The following is a 26,026-nucleotide window of genomic DNA, read 5'->3' as shown; positions in this document are numbered from 1 at the left end:
TCATCTTCTCTGCAGTTTCCCTTTCACTAAATCTCTTTGGGTGGGATTGGATGGTTTCTGGTTTGGGACAGTTTCACTGTTTATTGAAAAAACCTACACTCAATGATGAAATTCCAGCCATCATCAAAAAAACCCTGAGGGGAGTGAGGTGCAAGCCGAGGATTAAAATGATAGTCTTGTTTTTAAACCTGGTTCTTCCTGAGGTCACGATTCCTCTGCTTGATGAGAGAGAGATTTATTTTAAAATATGTGCAGGCACAGTTTAACAGTTTAGCTACACACCAATAAAACCCAAAAAGCTCCCATTTGCAAAAGACCAAACTAAGGACATAACCACAAAGAGCTCTCCCTTCCCTAAACCCTGACCATCCAAGAAACGGGATGAGAGAAGAAACCAAACTTCTCCTTCCCTGAGGCATATACCCCCTGATGACTGAGATGAAATCTGAGCATGGCAGATAGCAGTCAGAAGGGGAGACTTGTCTACTCAGAAGCCCCAGAGTGGTTGGCAGGAGCACCTGACATGGTGAGACCCCTGACATGAGCATTTTTTTCTGAATTTGTTGTAGGAACGAGCAACAACAATAGCAATGTTGTACTCACCCCTTCCCCTACACATACTGTTCAATGCACATGTTTCCTCAGGTCTCCAGCATTGTTACTTGGGAAAGAAATGTGTCTCAGTTTGGCTGTACATTGTGCTCTAGGACTGAGCAACATTCCTCGTATCACTGAGTGCTCAGGGACACCCAGGGGACACTGCTGTACACAGGTCCAGCTCCAGTTTAAGAGGGAATTTGAAAGGGGTATCTCATGGCACATTTCAAAGTAACAAGTCTAGGCCTGACCTGCTAAAACATGCCTACAAAGTGATACGCTATCTTGACAAGTACAAAGGGGAAGCCACTGTTGTGGCAACATCTCCCAGTGGTTTTCCTGAGTGGAAGGTAGCAGGACACAGCCTCTTTGCCACAGGGCTGATGCATACACCCTCAGCTTGGGTGGGAAAAAGAATAAGAATGAGCATTCGGTACATTAAATTGAAAGGTGGAGAAAAAAGCCTCCAAAAAACATAAGGGACAGATGTCCGGTGAGAGTTAACAAACACCAAGGTTCATTTGTGGCATGTTGGCCTCTTGTGTAACTCTTATGATAACACCTTGTTGGATTCATAAAACATAAAAGTAGTAGATCAGCAGCAACGTCCCCTTTGCACTGGACTCTGATCAAGGTATCTCAGGACCCGTGCCCTCTTTTTGGCTCTTTCTGAAATCTTCAAGCATTTTTTAATGGGGGTTTGCAGAACCTGAACTGCAGCCTAAACACAGTCTGAACTCACACTGAATGACAGCTGCACATCAGCTCCGTTCGAGGCTACAGCAGAAACTGGAAATCATGCTTGATTTTTCTACTTTGGGGGGCAGGTAAGGAGGAGAAGAGTCCATGTAATACATTATGGTGCAGCTTGCAGCAGTGGTGGTTGTCTCTTTTGGCGACGCAGTTCATTTCTGAAAAGATAGCGACGCAGGATGAAGTAGGTGTTATCCTTCAGCTTCTCCAGACTGCTGACAAACATTAGACTGGTCTCCAACACTGATGGAATACAGAAGAGAAAACAGAGAGTATGGCTTCCCAAAAACGGGCAAAAACTTTGGTTCTCTCTGGAGGATGCTCTGGGAAGTGGCAGGGGATAAATGGGTTCACATGGTCTTTTCCAGCTCCATGCAACTTAACATAAATTAACAGGAATACAGATCTCCCCACCTCTTAGGGGCTGCGTGAAACTCGCAGCAGACAACAGCACAGTAGGGGAAAAACTGCCATGCATGTCTGCTCTCCACAGATCCAAGAGATCACAGACAGGACTCTAACATGCTTGCTGGAGGCTTTGCCTCAGAAAGGAAAGAATCGAAACCATGTAAGGATGGCAGGGTTTGGCCCATCTTAAATGCTGGCATTTATAATGGAGAACAGTGTGTCACTGGATGCCTATTATAGACACTCATGGCTTGCTTTTCACAATGTCATGTAATGATGCTTTGTACTGAGATTTCATACAGTAGTAGTTCCTCAGTTTAAGTAACTGCATTTTCTGCTTGTGGGAAATGGTTTGCTTTGACCATATCCAACAAGCTATTGTCCCACCAATCATACTGCCATAATCATTTCCCAACATTTGTTTTAAGGCACTGCCATTTCTTAAGAGCTCTCTTACATCTATTACAGGGCAGTGTAAGCCTGAAACCAACAAAATACTCTTCCCCAAAAGACAACATCCTTTTCATCAGGCAGTGAAGCAATACAAGGCTTAGGAAGGGGAAAAACTAGTTAAATAGTTACTAAAGCTATCTAGAGTCCCTGCCTATGAACTCAAAAAATACTACTTCTCACACAGTTCTAGAGTCCTAATATGTAAAGTTATACTAAAAGAGTATTAAAACTTTTACATCTTCCACCCACAAAAATGGAGCAGTCCTCTCCTACCCCTCCAAAGCTTCCAGCCTCAAATATCCTGGCGTAAAATGATCAGACAAAATAGGTGACTTATGTTTTTATTGGTTCCTCCAGACTATGACAACATTTCCTAAAACACTGAGCCAGGAAACTATTAATGTCTCTGAAAAAGTGGAAAGGGTCAGGCTATTTCAAAGGAAATGTGTTTGCTAAGAAGCCTTTGTGTTAGATGTACAGGCCACTCAAGATGTGATTAATAATAATAAAATTATTTAGCATTCACATGATATTTCTAGCTTTAAGGTATATTGTGAACATAATTGTAACGCCACTGTATTAAGAAAACATTACCCCTTTTCACCTTTTTGAGAACTAAAATAAGAAGGTTAATAAGCTTGCCTAAGATTTTGTTAAGCAGCATATCCATTCAAGATTATAATGTCCCACAGATCTGTATGTGTTCCCTATCTCAGACTGTTATTGGAGAGAGAAATGAAAATTTTCTCAACTCAGGACCATTAGAAAAGAGGAAGACCTGGAAGATTTTCTAGATTTATCTCAGCTGTGTTGGACAGCACAGGTTAGGTCAGGGATTTGCAGGTGGGGTCAGGGATTCCTATGTGTGTTTTATACACAAGCATTAAACCAGAGCAACCAGCACTCTAATGGGAGCATAGCATACTGCGTGCAGGACAGAAAGACATCCCACAGAGACTCCTCAAATCCTTCTAATTTTCTAGCACATACTACATGTACATACCTCTTTGTTTTGGCTGCTTTGTCAGTAGTCTGGGAATTATCAAGGGGGACACAAAAGCCTTGGAAGTAAGGGTGCTCCAAAGATATCACCACTTCATTTGTAGCCAGAACAATTTCACTCACAAACCCTGTTCTGATCCTGACTACACTAGAATATGCACAAAGGTCAGTTCCCTAATGCAGGAGTTCAAAGTAGATTTAAACCTAACCTGCCTAAGGCATGTACAGTACAATGCATTTTACACAGAAGAATGCTGGGGATCCTAAAGAAGCACAAGTCACTCTGTTCTTACTGACAATCACCATCGGGTCAAGGTCACACTACAAACACTGCAGGTAAAAATCCCACTATTGCACAGTGCCACCTCCTGGGCAAGCAAGACTGCAAAAACACCCTCATGCCTCCCTTCTCTCCTGCAGCATCCAGCGTTTTGGTGTTGTCTTCCATGCACTGTCAGGCCAGGCACTACCTCTATTCTCAGAAGGCAGACCATGAATTCACGGAAAGAAGAGCACGTTGTTTACATCTCTCACCATGAAACGTGAGAAGCAGCAGCCCACTCTTGAGAGAGGCAGTATCTGCACAGGCAAGCACCACGCAAGCCCACAGGATTAAGGTCACTCTGGTTTGCTGGCTAATCACAAATTAGCAATCAAGGCTTCCTTTCAATATCAAAACAGGAAATGGGAGTGGAGGAAGCGAAAGCTTAATAATTTCTTGCATGTTAACAAGTTACATGAGCCACTCCAATAAAAAAGTTTTGCTAAAGGAGCTTGAACCTAGCACACTGTCCCAAAATGGCAAACATTTATATTTAAAACCAAGCTATGCGTCTCCAAAAGAAAACGGATGATAACATTTAATTCAGCATAACTTAATTTCCAGGATAAGAGGACATCAAGCTGTGAACTGAAGTTGAGGATCCTACTCCATTGTAATCACAAATGTTGAGATTATAATCCCCAACCAAAACCTACAAAGGTAATCCTGGCATCTCTCTTGAAACATTAAGAGAAAAAACAGGATCAGAAGGGTAACCTTTTAGTTACCACAAACTGTTAAATCCATAATGGCCTCTGACAAAGGAGCAAGAAAATCAGACATAATGTGTTAGCTCCATTTCTTCATCTTTTAGGGCTACTGTACACATTGGCTCTGCACATCAACCTGACCACACAGTAAAGTGTCAGGAAAGCTGGGAAATGAAGTCCCTGTAATATAATGAGAATCCTAAAATAGCAGAGGATTCTCTGGCCTCCATGCCAAACACAGGGAGGAACATCTCTCCGTCTTTAGGCCACCTGTCAAATAGGAAAAGCTTGGCCCATTATACAGTCCTAACTTGGTGCTATCTTCACTGCAGGAGGAAGAAAAATAGCTTTGTGCAACTGTTGAGCAATTCTCAAGAGTTCAAGATAGATGAAAGGCCAGTTTCTTGATTGCCTAGAGATATTAGGACAGATTAGGGACAAAAGTAAGATGACTTAAATGGGTGTATGCAGACTGATGTTTTGAGGGACCAAAACTGCAAGGTAGAACTCCTTGATTTTTATGGGTGTGCCCAGCAAAAAAGAAAAATCTCTTGGGAGAACTCGTAAGACTCCACAGTACAGAAAAAGATGATTTCAGTGGGCTGCATAAAGAACAGAAGAGAAGCAATGAAATTTGGGAAAAAAACCCTGCTGTCAACATATCCACTACACAATCTCCCTATCTCCCAGGGATGCAAGCAAGGGCAGACATATAACACAGATACTTAACACAGCCCACAATATGCTGGCAACAGTAAATAAGGGGCTAAAACTGTCTGAGTGCATGCTCTGCATTATGGAGTGTGAAAGTAAGTTTTCCCCCTAGTTTCAGCAGTAGAGACACAGGTAATCCTAGTTCCAGGGCAGCATTTACCATAAGATATTGTCTGCCATAAGCCACCACAATGTACTTGCTACACTGTGCTCGTAGCTGGAAATGCAGACCTTACTGTGGACTTTTGCATTATTGCTCTGAGCAACAAAAAAGTGGAAAAAGTCTGTTTTGCATATGAACTTCCATCCGGGATCCTCCAGGGTCAGATCGTTTTCACAGCAGGCATTCCCTGTTTCCAAGCTGACAGGAGGCGGAGCAGAATTAATCAGCCTGGGCTTTAGACCACCCTTTAGCAAAAATTATGCAGAAGAGTTTTGAAAGCTGCAAAACAATGACTCTGTAAGACTGCTGGGTTTGGTGTTGGGGTTTTTTGTTCTCTTTTGTAAGACTTAATCACAGGTAGGTATTACATCTTTCCCTGCAAACGCTGATACTCCTTCCAAAGGCCTCATGTTGTGACCTTGCACTCCAAGACTCACTGTTATCAACTGTGTCCAGGCATTTATTTCTGTGGAGTCACTGACTAATCACTTCTTTCTTAGGATGTTTGTATCCAGGGCAGTCATGCCACTTCCTACTACGTGAGAAAGACCATGACGACTTTGAAGGACGGCCACCTTCTCTGTTGCCAAAATGATGGCATCTGCCAGAACATTCAGGTTTCCAGCCTGTGATGCTCCAGCAGGTTAGCTGATCTTCACTTAACTTCTGTAGCTCAAAATGCTTTTCCTTAAGCCAGAGATTTCCAATTTTCCTTCCCTCTACTCCCAGTGTACAAGGTGAGAGTTTCCAGAGAAGGTTACTTTGGTAAGGAGTGCTGATGAGTTTGTACCTGTTTAGCAGGTATTACTCTATCAACAATCCACTGTCAAAAAATGGAGGCAAAACATGCAGACAATTCTTAGAGATAAACTATGATCCACGTTGTCCTTGCCCTACATTCACATAACATCCAAGCTCACATGTGCCATTCATTTAAGTGTCTAAAGGAAGACGGAGTTGCAACCAGTTTCTCTGAACCAGACACCAGGTAGCTGTTAAATAATATTAAGAATGATTTCACCATGAGATACTTGGATTGGATCTCACCCAAAAACTTTTTATATATTGCGTATATTACTGTTTTGCTGCAAATGCTGTCCCAAAGCAAGAACTTTGACAAATATATGCATGAGATCATCCAGATGAGGAGACTGTATGTTTACAGAGGTGTGGTAACACTTGACAAAAGAGATTATCTTTTTCAGTCTGTCTTCCAAAATAAAGGTTTTCTTGGATGATGAACTCGGGGGTTCCCAGAGTTTTGTTCATGGAGGGCAACTTAATGGGTGGGACATCAGGGTAAGGGCTGCATAACAAAAAAATCAATCAGCATGACAGCACAGAACAGCCACGATTTAAAATCTGTCTGAGGGTCACATACTTAGCAGCTTTCCAGGTCAGTCTCTGGGAACCCTTGACTCAGATGCCGAATTCTTGTGAGGAATATAATTGATTCTTATGGGGGGTTTTCCTCCTCAAAGACATATTTCTCACAGTTTTCTTTTTTGTGATGACTACTGGGCTCTGCATTACATGAGCAGAAGAATGACAAGGCAAGAGCAGACATGCTAACCTTTCAATGTATAATGTAGCTGTAAATGCCTGTAAGCTCAAAAAAAGCGGCAGTCTTTATTGAGAATGCCTCCAGCCCTAGAAGCAGCTCACATTATATTTGGGAGGTGGTGGAAGGGGCTCTTCGGTAGACTTTTAAAGTTTATTTTCACAGTCTAAAGGTTTGGGAAGGTAATGATAACTTCCAGTATTCTCTAGAATACTGCTGTCATTGTGGTCTTGTTATTTGCATGACATGGTTTCTCTGTGCCACAAACACACACAAAGAGGAAATATTTCTGCCTTGCATTATCTCTGCAAGTGAGAGATTGCCTACAAAGGGAAAGTAACAGCTGTGGAGATATACTGCCACAAAGGATATCAGCCTCCATTTACATCTCTTCAAGTGGAACTGACAAATGTGAACTGCACCTAAGATTTGAGCAGCAACTGTGCCAGTCAGATGACAATTCAATCACGGGAAAAGTAAGACAAAGAAGATTTTTGGTTTACAGATGTTCTGCACTTAAACTTCATGCACATATTTTCAATGGCCTCTCATTCCCATTTGCACACAGATTGACAAAATAAGAGATATGAGCAACTTGTTCTCCTGTTTGCAGGGTTGGCAGTAAGTCTCACACAGCTGGTATGCCTGTGTCTGCTAATAACAAGGCTGCAGCTTTCTGTACCTCAGGCAAATTAATGGAAAACATCTACTTTACTCCTTTGGTACGAGTAGGTGTAATGAAGAATTCCCTTTTGTCAACAGAAACTATCTGAGGAACAAACTATGAGTCTTTCTCAGCAAACTTTCGGAGTTTTAATTCAGATGTGAGGGGGAAAGCCACCAGTGAAATGAAGAAGTAAACAGATAAAAATCTCTGTAATGTCCTCTCTGCTCAGAGCTCAGAAAAGCTCTGCTATGCAGGGAGACCTGGCGTCAGCCCCATGCTCCCCCAAGACGAAAGGAACTCCATCAGGGTGTGAGCTGCAGTCCCCAGCAAAGAATTTCTTTTGTCTCTGTTAGTCTGGCAGACCTGAGAATGAACTCCTCAACTTCTGGGCAGGAAAGCATGTGTTGGGTCATGCACTCCTGTCATGCTGGATCACAGGGTACTGCCAGTGGTTGGAGAACTGTGTGACAAGAAGAAAAAAAGTGTTCTGGCATGGTTGGAGCACCGTTGTTAAAAGGTCTCCTGTCAGTAAGCAGGAGTGACTGACTGGCAGAGATCTGGCTTAACTGGAGCAAACTCCATTGTGCTCCTCATCCCACAGGAGAGGCGTGGCTGGTTGAGAAATCAAGGCTAATGCTGCCCCTGCCTCCATACTGAAGAGAAAAAAACCCCAGCTGCCTCTTCGGCCAAACAGGCACGGTCCAGGTTAAGCTGTGGGAGACCGTGAGGTCAAAGCCTCATGTGATGGTCTCGTGTTCACCATGTGCACTCTGCCAGGTCTGGTCAGGGAGTCAGACAGCTCTCAGAAAGGTGACGAGTACACGTGAAACAGAAAGGTCCAAGAAATATCACTTGCTTTTAGCTGAAGATCAGACAGTGAGGACGTTTGGCAAAGTCACACAGCTGCGACAAAGGGTATGTCACGCAGCAGGTTTTCTATGATGCACCCAGCCAAGGAGGCTGCATCTGACCTGTGGTCTGTTTAAGAAATACAGCTTCACTGTCTTCTGTGTTTTATCTCATTGTGATCAAGGGTCGCGAGGCAGTCAGCCTATTGTTCTTGCCACATGATAAGTAACTAGCTACATGTAAACAAAGCAATTAAGCTCCATAAGGAACTGTTTGCCATGCAAAGCTGAACTAAACATTGCATTTTGTTTCGGGAATTCAAATATGGTAAATTACTGACAGTTAACTATGACCATGGGATTATTGGCTGCACAGAAAGGGTAAGCAGAACAGGCAGCACAAGCTGGAAAATCACCTTTTATCCTCTTCACCCTGACACTAACCATCTTGAGACCCTTCTGGTCTCACTGCTAGCTGCATTTTGCTGAGTATCACCTTAGCATAACTAATTCATGATTATGGGGGAATAGACAGATAAAATTCTTATGCTGGCACAGCTGGTTCTTCAGCTGCAAAACTACCAGGCTCCATCAGTATCTCTCCAGGAGAATAGCTCAGTTGTTAACCTCTTAACATATCTGGCAGTCAGACAATTCATTAGGGAATAACACAGCACACAAATACACACCAACTCATTATTTTCTTATTAGCTGTACTCCTGTTGCATCTAAAAGCCCTAATCAATATCAGACTGTCAACTTGCTGAACAGAATATGCACAGAGGAAGAAAGAATCCCCTCTCACATGTCCACAAGACCAGAAGACTGGATACTTCGAACCCAACACAAACATCCAACTCAAAAAAAAAACCACAACCAAACCAAAACAAACCAACTCTCCCATTGCTAATTTGTGTACATGTTCAGCTTTGCAGACTGAATAGTCCTATTTTACATATTAATGGAATGCAGAAATATTTAATAGATAAGGCAGAAAAAGAACCACCAAAATAAAACCAGAAAGGAAGCATTACGAAATCTATTGGGGGGTTAATAAAGGCAAAAGTAAAAATGCATTCTGTTATAGCACCCACTGGAACATTCACTTTTATATTTTAAATGTGCACACTTTACTCCTTTTCAAAGATTTAGCAGCTATCCCCCATTACAGACCTGCACTACAGCTCTGTGTCTGTCACTGCAGAACAGAAGGAACTGAGCTGAAGCAGGCACAAGACTGAGGGAGAAAAACCAGGGTTAGGCTGAAGAGTACACAGTGAAGTGGGTGCTGAGCCCTGAGTCAGATAGATCCCAGCACAGCAAGGGTAAGGACAGAGCCTGGAAGGTGATGGCAGCTTTAATGATAAGTTCATAAAGTTCACATTGGAAACCCTGGAGTTAAAACCACAGTCATGGTGGATTTTCTCATTCCCACTAGTCACGCTCTCTCAACCAACTCAGCTATGTGGTATCTATGCTTACGCTGCCTTAGAAACATCCCAGCCTCCTGATGAAGCTACTAGATAAATTGTAAGTTTTGAAATACAGCTAGACAAAGGTTAAAGAAAACAAACTGTGGTCTGTTATTTACTGTAGTGCTGCAGCACACGTCTGCATCTCTGATGAAGGGTGAAAAACACCATTTTGTGCAACAGACTGGCAAGGACAGCCGCTGGGAGGCTGAAATGGCCTGTTATGGTGGTGTCTTCCAAATGACATAAAGCTGTAGGAGAGTGGGACATAGGCTGTGCTGATGCTCTTTCCAATACAGTAACAGAAGCAGCACAACTTAAACACACACAAACAAAGAAGCCAAAACACTCTAATTTGGTTCCTTTTACAAATTCTGGGTGCCAAAATGGGAGCAGAGACCTGGACAAAATGAACAGAAATAGCCTTAAATTTCTTTCTGAGTTTCACCCACCATCATAAATATTACTCTCCATCAGATTATTACAACTAAACTTTTATATTCCTTGCAAATACAGGCACACCTTCAAAGCTGCCCATGGACAATGGAGGATCACTGAGTATCCTATATAGGAGGCAACAGAGCCCGGACCACACAGAAAAACAGTCAACTGGGTTTTGAATCAAAAATCCACATTGAGTGCTGCTTTTCTGTCCCTCAGGCTTTTACTTTTTGCCCACTAAAGGGAATCCTTTATTCATCAGAGACAAAAAGGTCTAGAGTACCTTCTTGGGACACATCTTAGGGTGGGATAAGGTGGGAAGGGATGCAGGCCTGGACTATAGCCTGTTTGGAGTCACATAGGGACTCAGAGAGTTTGGGACTCATCCTATAGGAAGATCAAGTTAACCCAGAAGAGTCAGAAAGCTGTGAAGGGTTGGAATCCAAAGCCAGGGGTGAGCGGGGCTAGACCTGGGACAGACGGCAGGACACTCGTTTGCTCCCAGTCTCAGTGAAACTGATATCTATGGAAAGGTCCCGTTCCTCTTGCAGCCAACACAGGAACAACAGGTGTGGTCTACAGCTTTCTTGTCACAGGGTGATCACAGTATATGAATTCTGACTGCGAAGCACTTGAGACTGGGAAGAAAAAGGAAAACTGCTTCTAGACCATGCAGTGACTAGAGACGCCAAGGCTCAAGCTTTCATCAAACAGGCACAACTACTGTCATTGGATAGTTGTCCCATTGTCCATTGGATAGTTCAGCATCCATCCTTTCCAACACAACATTTCAGAGGAAGCTATTGTAGAAGTGCTGGTGTATGACATTCAGGATGCACTCTCCAAAATGTGCAAGTGTAGTACAAGCTTAGATTTACCCTTATTCCTTACTTAAACATGGTATTTCTCTGTCTTCTCTAACCTCTGCACCATCTTTCAGTATTTTAATCTTGGCTCCATTAACCATATGCTCTGCTCTTTTCTGCTCTGCCTTCACTCTCTCTGGCTTTCCTCTTCCTCACTAAAACAGCCCTTCCTTCTTGAATTCTGTTCCCTCACCAACACAACAAAAATCGTAACACTAATCTGATTTCACATGTGTAGCACAGTTGATTTTACTTTTGCATTCCCCATATTTTCCTCTCCAATGACGCTGTCCACATATCCTTTGGGACATGGCCTGTTTAAATTTGAACTGTGAACAGAATCTCATCTGGCCCTTCAGTGTGCCCTGAACAAAGGCACTTAACAATACTAGTTGGTTAACTTGCTTCTTACAATACACTGTATTCCACCTTTGGATTTGAAGTTTTAGGTCAACACATTAATGCTGTGTCATCCACCAGTACAGCACCTGATGCAATTTTCTTCAAGGTCACTTTGCCAACAACTTTGAAGGTGGTTGAGAAATTCTACCTCAAACCCTAGGCAAGAGGCAAAGCTGCTGTATCAGGGAAAATTCTTCTGAGGTACAGAGCAAACAGCCTCTAAATTTCATCCTTAAGAAACATAAGGCAGAGTTCCTACCCAGCCCTTGCCTCTGCATCTAAGAGGGCTTGGTAAGCACTTGCATACCATGGTGTTGAGCATGGCAGTAAAACCTAGAAGGATCATTTAAACAAGCCAGGACCTGGGCATCCTGTTTCTCATGGCACCATCCTCATAATATACGACTGCTGCCAAAAATGACAGTATAAATTTCCCAATGAACCCAAGACATGGTTGACAAATATCCAAAAAAAGAATAAAAAATATTTATATCTTAAAACACGCCGACTGGGTAAACAAGATTGTAGCTTGGTCTCTGCTATGTCCTGCTTACCAGTGTGCAGGCTGAAGCAGACATAAATGTTTACAGCAGTCACTGCTGTGCATGCACACATGCCCCATGGGCTGCCCTCCCCCCCCCTTGCCTGGCAGGAGCAGAGCAAGCCCTGAATAGAAGGATGGTGCCCTGTTTCAGGTAAGCTCCTGAACTGACCGCTTACACTAGACTGAAGGTCTTAGACATCAGGACAGCAGGTCTAATTTCCAATGCCATCTTTCTATTTCCAGCTCTACTATATATTGATACACCACACTACCGTAAAGAAGCAAGACCTTTTTTAAAGCTATTAACATCCCAAGTTCTTCTGAAATTTGCCATCCTAGTCAAAGAACCTCAGATGCACTTATTCTGCAAATTCCTTCTTATAAACCCACCATTAATAGGAGACAATCTGCAATCTATTGAACTGTTATTAACAGAACCAACAATAACAATCAATTAAGTGCTACTATCTAGCCAGTTGTTCTAGTTTTACCATCACCGTGTTTTCTCTCCTTTCCTTACTGCCTGAGAGACACCAACAGAGTGTTTACCTATCCAGCCATGTAAACACAGCAATGGCAGAGGATATGCTTGAAAATTGTCTGAACTATTAATGAGGATAAAAGTGGATCCTTTTTCCCCTGAGTAGTCAAAGCCATTATTTGTAACAGGGATATGTAAAAAACATTAAAGTAGATGCATGAACTTTTAGCTGATGATATGCCGTAGTCCATTACATCTGAGGAAGTGTTGTTACAGGGAATGCTAGTGAGAGCATTTTGATATGGGCCACAGGACTGGCTAACACCAGTTTCACTGCTCAGTGTAGCATATTTTTCCTATTATGTAATGCTCATTGTAGGTATTATAATGATACATAACTGAAAGCCATCAGTAAAGGCTTTCACAAGGGACTATGCAAAGAAAACTGATACAATGATAAAGAGACAGCACTTGATTGTTTTTCCTTACAATCTTTTGTACCTTTTGGTGGCTGCTAAATTGGTATGTTCTGATCAGATCTCCCAACCTCACCTGCCACCTTTATGATACCATTTGTCAGACCAAATTTAGAAAACAGCTGCTGGGAAAAGGGCTGCTGTCTCATCACTTGTGGAAGGTCACTAAATAAGGAGGCGGTGGGGAGGAGGGAGCTCTCTGTCAGGTCACTTCACATCATTACAGGCTGTACAAGCACCATCTTTTGCAGGACAATTTTTTTCAGCACATGCAGATTCCAAAATGGTTAGAAAACAAAGTAACTAGCTGGGGCAATTATGGGGAAACCTCTCAAAATATGAAACCGTATTAGGTGGCCTTTTATTGACTATGCCTCATTTAAAGTTTATATGTCATGAGGGCAGACTTGCAGAAATTCTCATGAATGCAGTGCAATCAAGCTTATATTAAAACTAGGCAGACATTTTCACCACCAAAGCCAAGATTTCATTAGGAACGTTTCTCTGGTTTCTCTGTTGAACTTTCTACATTTATAGGACTCTGTCAAAATTACCTCTTAAAGATTTGAGACTGAATTAACTGAGACCTTCCAGGGTGCTATTTATTACCACGAAAAAGTATACTAATTTGAGTATTTAGGGTAGTTTAGGGTATTCAGACTTTATGTCTTATAAGAAACTTCAACTGTGCTGACAACGAGAAGCAGATGAAAAGTACTGCTTCCATTCCCAACCTCATATATTATAATTGTATTAAATGATCATTTAATCGTTAAAAGAAGTGTGCAATGCAAATGAAAGTTCAGAAAGTAAACAGTTTACTGTCTCAAAATCCCTTCTGTCACTGATAGACTGCAGAGGTCTAAGAATCCACATCAAGTGGAATTTAATAAACAGGTTTGATTTATTATTAAAAATTCATGTGAAATTAAATGACTGAGCACTACTTCAAAGCAACTAGCTATCCAGTTACTCCTCCAGTTTATTCATAATCCCACTTCCTCACCAAATACTCTAAATTCAATACAATATAATTACAAAATGCTGAATTGCATGTAGAAGCCTGCCTATCAGTTCTTTAAAATACCACAGTGAAGAGATGCTTATTTTAACCTCACTATGTAAAATATAATTTTGGAAACCCCCTATAATTCCAGCATGATATCACCACAGTTGGTCTAAAAATGCAATATTTTAAAATTTAATACCTAATATTTTGGGGAAAAATATTTGCATCTTGTAAAGTGAGAAAGAAAGGCAGCTCAAGTCTGTTTGTCCTTAAAAAAAAGTTTGTTACACAACGAGAAAAAAAATCCACCAGCTACTTAAACCAAACAAAACATTCAATTACAAGTCCCAGTCCATTTTGGCACCTGGTCAGTGCAGATGCATGCACAGTGTGCAAGGTGTAGGACAAAAACATAAGAAGTTGCACGTTGTCTCATACAGTGGAAAAGGGATAAGACCTAGAAACAAAATGATTTGCTGATAACAAGCCCACATAGTCATTGGTTCCAGAGATTCCTCTCCTTCATTTGCCTCTTCAGTGCCTTCTGGGCCATTAGAAAGGCAAATTCCATCAAGCAGAGATCTCAGTAAGGCCATTCCAAACATCAAAGGCAGCAACAAAGATGACACACAAACAAATATGAGAAGGACATAAAAGAAGACAAGTCTGGAGCAGCTGTCAGAATAAAGGAAGCAAGACTGAGGCTGGGCAGACAATAAGAGATCAGAAAAAGAAATGCTGGCAGATTAGCATCAAGCTGGGCAGTGAAAGCAAAAAAAAGGAAAATTGGTTATTGCTCTCCCCTGGAACAGAAAAGCAGTCAAGCTAAGAGGAAGAAGCTGGTGAAAGAACATAACTGTCACTATAATATTAGCCTTGCCAAACTTTAAATTCCTTTAAAACAGGCAAATTCAGTGTCTTAAAAAATGAACGGGAAGCACACGCTATTTCTCTGGCAGCCAATACTGAGAAAGTATGCAGGATAAAATGACAGAATTCTGTCCTTGTATGAATGCAATCAGAGAAGTTGGAAAGGAGGAAAAATTTGAAGATGTTGCAAGCGTAAGGGAGGAGAATGCTAAGCTTCCATTGCATGTAGGCAACCAGCACGGGTCGAAAGACAAGTCCAGACACACTGCAACAGCTCTGTGAGGGTCAGGTATGAGAGCAGCCCAGCAGTGACTACATGAACATAGAGCATTTGCCATCCTAGTCAAAGAACCTCAGATGCACTTATTCTGCAAATTCTTTCTTATAAACCTGTCAACCTTGTCAGTAACCCATCTGGTAACAGTGACTCCCTCACAGTAGCAAAAACATGGTGTAAGAGTACAGGGAACTTAATGCTGTGGGGAATAACGAGATTCTCCATTCCTATCTGAGTCTTTTTGAAAGAAGAAACAGCTTCCAGTTGGGTAGAATCTGAAAACTACATCTCTTGGATTCAGTTCTTGAAGTTCGACAACAGCAGTCCTTGCTGCAAAAGATTCTGGAGTTGCTGAAAAGAAGTAATACAGGAACTCTGAGCTACAAAGTCATTCAATGATTTTCTCATCTATCAGAAGACAATTAGAACTCAGGCCTGCAACCTAAAATCCGTGTTATAGTTACTGCAACCTCTATTTTTTCTAGAGTAAAAATTATATCCATCCAGACAATAAAACAGGATTGTGATTTGAAGTCAAATTAGTACCATAATGAATTCTGGAGTCCCAAAGTAATTTGTTCTTTCTCTTGACTCAGTCTTCCAAGTAACTACATGATGCCTAACACAGTGGGTTTGGGGGCATGGAAAGTCACACACTGGAGTTTGTCTCAAAACAACCGGCTTCAGCTCAAGTGCAAGACCAAATCTTTACATAACAGTAACTACTTCAACAAATTCAGGATAGATGTTAACTTCCACAAGGGCATGAAATAGCCACATTTATATGAAGCCCTTGATTAATGTCTTACCATGTCCAAGTACTTTATTAAAGTCAGGAATTGAGTATGTGGCACTTATCTGGGTAAATGATGCCTGTGTATAAAATGCAGCTTCCATCCCATCTGCACTACAAACTAAAACAGCATGGTCAGCCAATTCAGATTTTTGCTGTGCTTGTAGTTTAGGTAGATCCAATCTACCTCAAGACTCAGAAGAGATCAAATCCAGTTGAAGATTTTAAGAGAAAAGAGTATTAGATGTAGACAGCAGAGCCAAAGATGATACAGATATAATTTGTGCAATTTGTACCATGGAAGCCCCAAGAGAATTATCAGTCAGGCTGCCTGTGGCATTTGTGAATGGGTAACATTCTAATTAACACCGTGCCCATGCCCCAAGCAATTACATAGACATTCTCAGAGCTATTGGAAGACTAAACTGATGGAATCATGACTCCAAATGGGCAGTGTCACAGAGCTGGTAGAAGGCTGAACCATGACCTCAACTGTAGAAGGCTGAACCATGACCTCAATTTCACCCCCAGCTGGACAGTGTAATACAACTTCTGTCCAACCCATGCATCTTAATAAAAAAGGAAAAATCTATACTAGAAGTGCAAGCAATACTTCAGTAGATGTTCAGACCATGGTCTGAGATACATGTGTTCTGTGAGGGAGAAAGGGAGGGAATGAAATTATCAGCCTAAGGGTACACTCCAGTATTTCTTCAGTGACTTTTGTACATGAAGTCTTGCATCTTTCCATTGTCTCAGGACTCCAGGCAGTTTCCATCGTCTAAAAAGGAAAAAAACCCCAGTAGTTCGCAAAGAGAATTATTTGGGCCTGTAGCTATTTGTGTTTTAATATAAAATATTGAACTGAAGTGAATTAAAAAAGCAGCTAATCTATGCTGTGAATACTGTGGTGCATAGGCAAATATAAAGTATATCAGTGAGTCTTATTTCCTGATGTAAAAGCTTGGTCTGCATAGAAATTCAGTCTGCAAACCTGAATATTTTACAGAGCTACTCAATTACATATGTCAGACATTCTCCACTTTTCTGTTATGGGGGCTGAAAATGTGCCAGTCAACTTTTGTGCTGTTCTACCTTGTGATGACTACACATTTGAGTCATGTTAAGAATGTAGCAAAAGAAGTCAGGAGCAGTCCTTCTAGTTTAAGTCTATAATGATTTAGAACCCTACACAAGTATTTGTAGTAGTTTTTAAAGGGATGAAAATGTCCCAATAGCGTGCCCCTGAGCTGCTGTGATACAACTAAAGCATAAAATCACTAAAATTTGGTGTCAAGAAGTAGACTTTTTGTAATTTTAATTGTTTCTTAATTAGAGAAGAGACTATAGGGCATGTGTGGTTTACAATATTACATAATACAAATAGCATTCATTTTAACAATTGTCTTAAATGCAGATTTAAACAATTGGCCAAAATATTGCCTCAAATATTACCATGTCTATCTAATTAAAAAAAAATTCTTTTAAAAGCACTCAAATGCAGTTATACTAGGAAATCCATAAAATCCTATTTAAGTGATGTAACAAGTCTTATCTAACCCAGTTGGATGGAACATCGATCCTAGAATTTCTTTATTCTGTGGGTTTATATAAAAAAGAGATGAGACCATATCTGCATCTAAATTCAACAAAATATTTTTTTTTTAAAGAAACACAAGGTTTGAATTCATAGAAGTGCAGAAAATTATGTGGATAGGTCAACGGTATTACTCCAAATTCAGCTTTCGGGAACCACATCCGTCAAATACACTGCTCTCTTTCTGCCTCCCCATTTTTTGCCAAATACTGATATGTGAGGGCAAGACAGGGAGGGATAAGAAAGATCCTAAAGAAGGGAGCTTCCAACCACATGCTATTCTGTTTTCTACTACTTCATAGTAGACTTCAATTTTTTTACACTTTATGTATCACACACTATTTGAGATATATATATATCATACACATCATTAGTATGCATTATATCATCACATAAATTTCCCTTTCTTGCCTCAAAATCTCTCAGTCAATGTACATTTCCTCATGCTTTCTGTGCTTCCATGACCAGTTCCACTGAGCTGTGTACTGTAAACTAGAGATTTTGTTTCTCTTGTGCTCAAGGACTGTTGTATTTTTCCTCTGTGTTCCTGCACCTCACCAATTTTTCCTGCACAGTAAAAAAATTCAATAGACTTTTCTCCTCTTTTTCTACCCACACAGTAAAGAGGTACCTTCACCTATTATATGCCAGACCAAATGACACAAAATTAAAGGACTAGCCATTCTGCTTCCGGCATAATTGACAGTCCAACTGTTGTGACCTTTGCTTGTTCTCTAGAAGAAAGCTGTAGAGGCCTCAGTTCATTTTTCAAGGGTTTTTTAATCAATTTTTTATTTTAAAGTGAGAGAGAGAAAAACCTATAGTTCACCAGCAGGGTCAGGGAAGTGAGTTTGCTCCTAAGGGATGAGAAGAACGACAGGACAAGCAACAGCTACCAGTGACAACCCATCACCAAGCAATGAAAGTACAAATAAGAATAAAGTCTGGCAAAGTTTCAAGTTTGGAGAAGTAAGAAAAGTAAAGCAGGAAACATAAATTTGGGACAGAAGACCAGAAACGAAGGGAGACAGAGTCAAGTGACAATATGAAGCTGCACAGCACATGGGAGATCACCAGCTCTGGGATTAAATCCCACAAAAGCTTCCAGAACACATTCAGGTTGGAAGCATCTGCTTATTTGATTAAAAAGATCAGGAAATATAGGAATCAAATGCCTGCCAACAAAAATGCCAGGCTTCTCCAGCAAGAACGACACTGCAGTCTTAAAGAAAATCCACCTTGGGTTCAAGTGCTTGATTTTGTTCTAAATATCTGAAGGACACAAAACAAGATAGGAGGACAGGGCTGTTGGAAAGCAAGGCAGAGCAGTGAGAGTTTTATTCTCGCTTTAGATGTGCAGTACACGGGATTGACTGAAAATAGCTAGGCAATGATACTTGTTACGTTCTGGAGATTAGGATCAGGCAAAGGCTTTTTGCTGGCTGCCAGCATTTGAACAGTTTTGAGACATATCAGAAGATTATGTGATTCCAAAAGACCTTTTTTTTTTAAAAAAAAAAAAAGCAAGCAACTAGTGGGTGCTTTTAATAGATGTTGAGTACAGTCAGGCTTTGTTTGAGAAAGCATTGCTTATCTCAAAATAAGCAGGATCCAGACAAAATGCTTCATCGGTTCACTGCCTTCTAACAAGATCTTTACTTAGGAGCTCTACTCATTGTTTTGAACAAATGTAACTTGAAAACAAAGCCAGAAGAACCTAATTGGTAGCAAAAGGTATTTGCTAAATAATCAGGGCATGGGTGATGCTAGATGGACAGTCACTCCAGGACAAAAGCAGTGTCTCAAAAGCTTGTACGTGGATTCCAAGCTGTATCATCTACTCTCAGTGTGGTTGCAGCCTCCAGCAAAAGTGATGAGGGAATTACTGTTTGCTCTCCCTCACCTGAGCAGGAGCCTAATCTTGTACAAGAGAACAGTCACAAGCACTACAGGAGGTGGACTCATGTTTTGGCCAACAGGAAATGAGATTAACAAGAGATGACAATTGGGGTGATTTAAAAAAACCTGCACAACTCCGCCATTCCCCCCATGAGCGGTGACAACTGGCTGGCTATTGGATTCCAACCTGAGTTGGATAAAAGCATCTGGAATACTGATAAGAGACACAACACTAACTCCACTTTTGACACACAGTAGTCACCAGTACAGAAACATTTTTTTTCCTTTTTGTTTTTTTTTTGGTCAAAAATTGGAAATAGTGACTCACTAGCTCTGCATCCTACAAATCCTACCCCCTGCTAAGAAGTTTAATCATTTGCAGCCCCTCCCATCACATTGCAGTCAGTTGAAAAGGCTTCGGTTTTTAAAGGAAACTTGTGATTTTCATAACATTTTCTCTTCATAGCGAAGTAAGCCATTTAAATCTCTCTACTTTATTACATGCTCCAGTACACCAAGCAGTCTGAAGACAGGGAAATGGATTAGATAAATAGAAATATTTTTGTTATGACCTAATTTAAGGATCTTAAAAATAATACGATGACTTCAAAAACTGCAAGGCATCAAAAGGCTTAAAAGAATTGCAGAGACATGAGAGTGCAAGATATCTGGCAAGTATTGATAGAGTAATGTTTAACTCGAATGAGAAACAGGAGGCATTCAGAGACACATGGTTACCATTCACATAAATTTATGGCCAGGGCATTTCTGTTACTGTAATACTCTTTGTACCAGGAGCCATATGCAATGGCTCGCTCTTTTATGTGCAATGTCCGTTTATGTCATATTGGTGAAAATTAAAGCAAGGTTTGCATTTGGAATTTGCTGGCTGCCAGTACAACGTAAAAGATGAAGGTAGTATGGCTTCTGCTCTTTATAAAAGAAATCAACAGTCCTAGGAGAAGCAATCTTGCAGCTTAGTAAGAAAGAGGAGATGGCTACGAGACAAAAGTATACATGCCCACTAATAATGCAATTAACATCAGTCTAGTGCACTTCAAGCTACACCTTTAATAAAACTGCCTAATTTTTCTATCAAACTAAAGAACACACTGCTTCCTTGATTACTTTAAAAGTTCATTTGTGCATTTGCAGTAGCACTGAAACTTCATAAGCATTATTGCTTGTTCTACAGGATGCCTTCAGTGAGCCACTGCCTACCACACTGTCAATGGTTTTCTGGTTCTATGAACAGAAATTTAAAGTGAATAAAATACAGTCTGCAAAGCAGGCACACAATGCCACCTCTATTGCAATTCCCTCATTAGAGTTTATATTATCTTCCATATTACATTCTTCCTTACAGAAGCACTTACACATCACAGCAGCCTGAGTAATAAAACCCCAAATTATAAATAGTAACAACTTCTCCTTATCTGGCAGTAAGTGTCTAGGATCCCAAATATGGTGAAGCAATTCGTAAACTGGAGAAATAATGAGTTGTAGGAAAAAATATTCCAATCTTATCACAAACTGTTTTTCCAGTGGGTGCCTGCCTCCACCTGTACACCAAATTCACATTCAGATATGATGGGAAGAACTCCTCAGTCACACACTGTTCACTACTCTGTCCTTTGATTCTTGGGTATGATGCCTGCCCTCCCCAAACTGTTCTTTGGTTTGTCAGGTTTACGGCTTCTCCTAAAGTAACTTACTTCAAGAGAAGAAAAATATTTTACCTAAAACCACAGGAAACAGCACTGCCCCAATCCTAACCCACGTTCGGTTCATCTCTTGCTGCATTTTTAAGTTCCACTGCATGTGTCTGCATCTTTCTGTCATGTCTTCTATTCTTTGTCACCTCTCTGAGCATATTTGTACAGCCCAATACTGCACTGTAAACCCCCAAATTTACACTTAGTTGGCCGCTGAGACAAATGTTTTCCCTTTTCCTCTGATAAAACAACATGCCAGAGTGGTTCTTTACATTAAAGCAGGGACAGAGGAGTCGCAACAAAACCCAGCTCCACAGGGTGGCTGGCATAGTGGACAGAGCCCAGCCCAACACCTATGACAACTCCAAATAATGACAAGAAAACTACATGTTATAGTGGCTCATTCTCATTTGTTTTCCCACAGTGCAGCCAGAGACAAAAGCAGCAAGGCCCCAGCTGAGGTTAAATCGAGAAAAAACTCTTCTCATAAGTAAAAGTTCTTCAAAGGGAGATAGGTTTATTAGGTCAGAAACATTTTACCCTGTGAGTTGGTGAAGCCTCAAAAGCATAAGAGTATCAGTGCTCCAAAGAAAGTTAAAATGTGTTCATGCAATAAGCTTCTTCCCCTAGCTTCCCTGACAATTGCTTCATCAAGACTGACCCTTTTCCAACATCTTCCTCCTAAAAAGGCTTTTTTGGAGAATAATAGTGCATTTTACAGATGGAACAGCTTGTTTTGCTTCTTGTTCGTTTGCTAAAAAACAAACCTGACTACAAACCCAACAACCACCCCAAAATGAAAAAAAAAAAAAAAAGGTTTCTACTTGGAAGAAGCATTCCTGGAAGGAAAAAAAATAAAAATTAAGTACCTCACGAACACAGCAGAAAGATTGTTGGTTGTCTCACTCTGCTGGAATGCTTTACAAAATCCCTTACATCCCCACACGGAATAAAATGTCACAGTAGTTCTTGACGCTTCACCTATATTTTACAAATACCTCAGTTGAGAGGTCATGTAAATTTTCTTCTCAGTTCTTCAGTGTGCTTTGATTTCTATATTTTTTTAAGGCAATTTTCAGATTATGGATTTCATTTAACAGACCTGATTATCATAATGGAGAGTAAAGAGGAAAGGGGAGAAATACGGTTATCACGGATAACATTTTCAGAATTTCCCTCACGAGTTACACAATCCCATGAAATTTCAGTGGGATTGATAATAAGCCCAATACAACCTAGATGCTGTCCACCCAATAAACACACCCGCCTACCCCACCCCAATAGTGACAGGCTTCCAACCAGGGCTGTACCTTACTGAAATAATATATTTGCCACAGACAATCCCTCCCACAGACAATGCATGTAAAGTGTAAGCATTATCTAAGTCACTGGGTGTTACAGATATCACAAATGCACACAATGGTTTGTCTTGTCTGTTTACTCAGGGCTTTTCACAGCCACAGTTTAATTCTTGCTCAAGGCCACAAAATTTTCATGGGAAACAAAATTTTTTGCAAGTCAAGGCAGTTGGAGACTTTTAAGGGCCTAGTCTTTCAATAAGTGCAATCACATGAAATTAAGAAGTGAAATGTTAAAAAGAAATGTTCTGTCCAGCTTTCAACATTCATGGAGATGGCTGCTTTTTTCCCCATCAGCATCTGAGCAGCTGATAAGTGAGAACTTCAGGAAGCTGGCAAGGTTGCCATGTATAAGATATCAACACCCCAAACCTTTAACAGTAACTTAAGCACAGTGAAAACTGACTGCAGTACACTAAAACTGCACAAGAGATTCAGGATGCATCATTTGGGTAGGACAACTCGACAATTTTTACACCTCTGGTAACCAATCTCTTGCTGCTTGTGTTATGCAATTAATGCCATTCACACGTTAACAAAGAAAAAAAAAAGCAAAAGCCTCAGGCTTCACTGCTTTTCCTAAATGTGAGTACCCTGTTGCTCTGTTATTGCAAAGACATTTCTATTGGTATAGATGACTAATGGAGGGTTTATAAATTACTAATTCCCAAAAGCTGCTTTAAAGCTTACATTTCACATATTTTTTTACTCAAGTTCCATATTAGAAGAGGGGATTAGTGTCACTGTTTTAGAGATTACTGCATATTAGTATAAAGACTTACAGAATTTTGAGTCAGTGCCATTGAAGCACAGCACTGTGCTGTATGGGAAACTGTTACTGCACTTATAATAGCTCATAATATGTTCAGAAATGCAACAAATCTGAAAAAAATCTCAGATCTAATTCACTATGTTCATGCATTTAAAATTTAAAATAATGCATGCAGTGCTTTACACTTATTTGCTCTTCCATAAACACGATGGAATTTTGACATTTAAGCAAAAAGACTGCTCTGATTTATTTGCAGATTAAGTTGTATTTTTGTGCTAAGTGCTCAGCTACTCTGCTGCACAGACCAAATCATGACATTTGTTCATATATGGTTATTTGGTTACTCTCAGATGCATGGAAACTGGGAAAAAAAAAACAAACCACCAAAAAAACCCCACACTAAACCAAGAAGTTACTCAGTTAAAAGCTCTCTCCATCTGCCTGGAGTTTTATTAATAACTCATCACCATGGTATCACAGCATCTTAAGAAAAATAAAACACAGAGATAGTTGCTAGGCTCTCCAGCCTCTAAGGCTAAAAGGGAATACTTCTTGGGGAAAAGTGGGAGAAATTGTTTTGGTCTGTTTCCTTATCACTCTTGAGGGTGAGGCTAAGCCAAGAGATGGGCCTCATATTGTGTTCTGAAAGCTGCGAGTATTGTGGCCATCATTCAAATATGTTACCCATGATCCAGGTCTCTGCACTAACACTTACATAAAAAAAAAAACCAAAAAAACCCCAGAAAAACTGTGAAGGGACAAAACTTAAGGAAAAAGGGAATGGGATGAAGGAATGCATTGATTTCTGCAGCACTCCCACTTACCCCTTGAAAGGACCCTTCAACCAATTGTCTTAACCACAATAAGCTGTTTGCTAACATGCACTGAACTCCTGCAGAAGGGGCTCCAGCATCGGCACACGGCACAGACTTGCCCTCACTGAGCCCCACAGTGTCGTGCTGTAAATGCATCTGATATCAGTGGGGGGAAACAGGGAATAGTTCAATGACAGATTCTCTACCCTGAAGAGTTTCAGCTGTTTCTCACAAGTATTTTCAAACTGACTAAATTTGAGAAGTGCTACCCTTTACCTGTAACACTTTACCCATCAATACTGAGAGGGAGGATGTCCCCATGACTCTGACAGGTTTAGGCTCCAGAAGAAACAGGCACTCTTTATACTTATAAACATTATCTGCTTCAAGAAGGGAAATCAGCTTAAAATATACTATAACATCTTCAGAATTTTCATTCAGAGAAGCATCAAGCTTAAATGCAGTAAAACACACATTACAGATGGATTTTGTCTGCAGTGCACATCCCTTTTCAAAAAGCAGGTACTGCAAGGTTGCTCATGTCCAACTGTTGCCACACTATTACTCCAGGAAAGAATGTGGCTTCAAAAGAAAATTTGTAGAAACAACACATATACTGTAGAGTACAAGAGTGTGCTTCCTACTTATAAATAATTACACTATTGACTTAATTCATTCTAAGGCCAAAAATAATGCAGTCAGATGTGGCACCTTTAGTTGATACTCTGTTCTGATGAAGTGTCCACGAGCAGGGAAGCTTTACAGAACCATTACCTGTTCTGTTAGGGAGACACATCAGCCATGCAAACTATCCAGCCCACCATCTGTGAGAGGGGCAGTGAGTGATTACACCATTTCCTTCCCTCTTCCCTGTTCAGATCAGAAAGCAAACAGGGTTACAAAAAGAACCATAGGATGCATCAGATTCATCTCCAGTGCCGTCTCCTTGAAGTCACAGCACTCATTACTTTCTTCACATATAAAGTTAACACAGCAGAAAGATTGTGTAGCTCAAGGGAGAGGGAAGACCAGAAGCACCAGGGAAGCACCCGCTGAAGGGCTGGCACAACACAAAAAGCCACAAGCAGCTGGCTTGGTGCACTCCCCCAGAGACACCGCCATAGCTCAACACATGTCCCTCTCAGAAGGGTCTTTACTCCTGCCTGCTGTTTATTATGCCTTCTATCACATGTTTTTTACACTCATGTTACTAAAGCAGAAGTCTGTCACCCCCACCAAGTATAAAAGGCTGTGCTTTGGTCTCTCAGGTGGCCTCAGGGTAAGTTACAAGAGAAGTTAAGCACAGGAGGAGACTGTCCTTGGGCTTCAGTTGTTTAGCTAATTAGTGCCAGCAACAAGAAGACAGAAAATCCTTTTCTTTTTTCTAGATTTGAGAGGTCGCAATTCCTGCAACATGAACCTGTGTGCTCCTTAGGGTCTGGTCCTCCTTTTAGGGTGAAAAAGAAGCATAGATTAAGGTAAAAATCTCTGGAAACAAACAAAGAAATCACCCTAATCTAACCCTGTCTGTCAGGCCTGGGGCATTTTATCCCTCTCTGTACCCAGAACATATACAACTAATTCTATTTTCTAGAACAGTAATTGTTGATTGATGAGTCATCTTTCCTGTAAATTTATTTTTTTAAGTGATTTTGGCATTGTTCCTTGAAATTCCTCTCTGACTATGTAATGGAAATTTTGACCTCACACTCTAGTTTCTCTTAACATCACAGATACTGAGATTTTGACTTTAGGAAGACCAAACAGTTGAATAAAGGATGCAATGAAGAAATCTGTAGCTTGAAAAGAAAGCAAGCTGTACTAAATAAACAACTGAGTAAATATTTAGCTGTATGGCCATTAGGTTGCGTTCCTAATAATACAGCAACACATTTATCATAATTAAGAATTCATGGGGTAGGCGGTTGCTTCCCTCTTTCCCCTCCCAAAATTGGTCATGTGGCCGAAGCTGTTGGCAAGTGAAATTTGCCAAACTATATAAAAGTTTAGTTTTTTCCTTTTACTTAGCAACTCCTCATAT

General features: G+C 40.7%; 2 protein-coding genes across 2 annotated transcripts in view; one reads left to right on the top strand and one right to left on the bottom strand.

The window, feature by feature from the left end:
• CMSS1 (cms1 ribosomal small subunit homolog) overlaps window positions 1–26,026 on the bottom strand; it is a 222,489-nt gene that overhangs the window by 70,864 nt on the left and 125,599 nt on the right. The gene's annotated exons all lie outside the window — the stretch shown is intronic.
• The window catches only part of FILIP1L (filamin A interacting protein 1 like), a 187,638-nt gene that overhangs the window by 37,782 nt on the left and 123,830 nt on the right, over window positions 1–26,026 (top strand). The window contains exon 2 of the mRNA XM_064644276.1: window positions 5,623–5,765. The gene's annotated coding sequence lies outside the window, so the exon portion shown is untranslated. The remainder of the gene's footprint in view (window positions 1–5,622; window positions 5,766–26,026) is intronic.

Source organism: Pseudopipra pipra, chromosome 2, assembly GCF_036250125.1.
Source record: "Pseudopipra pipra isolate bDixPip1 chromosome 2, bDixPip1.hap1, whole genome shotgun sequence".
In the NCBI taxonomy this organism is placed as follows: domain Eukaryota; kingdom Metazoa; phylum Chordata; class Aves; order Passeriformes; family Pipridae; genus Pseudopipra; species Pseudopipra pipra.
This window is presented reverse-complemented; position numbering and strand designations above follow the sequence as displayed.